Here is a 1232-nt window from a genome sequence, read left to right on the forward strand (position 1 = left end):
GATCGCCGCGGGGCGGGACGGTCACGGACGGAATTGTCGGGGGGACGCGGCTCGGGAAGAGCGAACTCGGCAACGGGGGGGTTGGCACGTCGGTTGGGCTAAGGCAGGCGGCTTAGGATAAACCGCGAGGGAACGGCGGGGTCCGGGGATGGGCGCCGTCGGCCCGGCGACTAGCGGTGACCCAGGCGGGAAGCTGCGCTCCGTCCGAGTCAGACTCGGTCGTCGCGGCCCGGCTGAGGCTCGCTCTTGTCGAGGGGCGCGGCGCTGCGCCGGCGACTTTGCCCGCGCGAGGCACGCTTTGCGATGGCCCGAGGCGGGAAGCTGCGCCCCGTCCGAGTCAGACTCGGTCGTTGCGGCCCGCCCGGTCACGCGATGCGGCCAGGATGCGGAGTTTTGCCGGCGCTGGGGGGATCCGGAAGGACGAAGGGGCGACGGTGGCGGTCACAGCTCGTCGCCTCCGTGACCCAGACGGGACTGTGCGCACCCCGAGTCAGACTCGGTTCGGCGCGGCCCGCTGCGGCCGGCTGGCGAGGTGAGATGTGGGCCATTGCCGCGCTCCCGACGAACCGTTCCGGGGGGCTGGTGACGTCGCGCGTTCGGCGCTGATGCTGCGACCGGGAGGGAAGCTGCGCCCCGTCCGAGTCAGACTCGGTCGTTGCGGCCCCCCCGAGCCCGCACGCCTCACGCGGAGGGGTCATACGCCCCGGCGGCCACGATAGACGCCTCCCGCTTCGCGGTGGTCGGGAAGGCGTGTGCGGATATGTGCGGAGGTTGGGACTCGGGCTTGGTCTTTGAGAAATCGGTTTCGCGGTCGACCGGCGCGGCCGGCGGACGCCCACGTGGCGTGCCGCAAGTCGGATCGCGCGCTCGGCCTCCGTGGATGGCCTCTGGGTGAGGTTGAGCCGGGGCGTCTCGGTTTCGCTGCCGTACGGTTCGCGCTAGGCCTGCGCGGGCGGCGCGGGGCGCGCGCTCGCGCGGCGGCCGTAGCGCTGGAGTGCGACCCGCAAGTGGGGAGGAACCGTCCACCCAACGCCGGCGGTAGCCGGGGCCGGTGGGGGCCCTACCAAGGCGGGTCATGGGCGCATGTCGGTCAGGTTATAAGAGTGTTGTTTTTTCGCTCCGGGCTAGAGCCGGGTGAGGTCGTCTCGAACCACGTGCCTGAAGGCCGCCTCGCGCCGGATTCGGCCCCGCTCATTCGTCGGAGTGACCGCCCGACGCGGGCATCGCTAGAT

The sequence above is a fragment of the Syngnathus scovelli genome, unplaced genomic scaffold, assembly GCF_024217435.2.
Source record: "Syngnathus scovelli strain Florida unplaced genomic scaffold, RoL_Ssco_1.2 HiC_scaffold_348, whole genome shotgun sequence".
Lineage (NCBI taxonomy): Eukaryota > Metazoa > Chordata > Actinopteri > Syngnathiformes > Syngnathidae > Syngnathus > Syngnathus scovelli.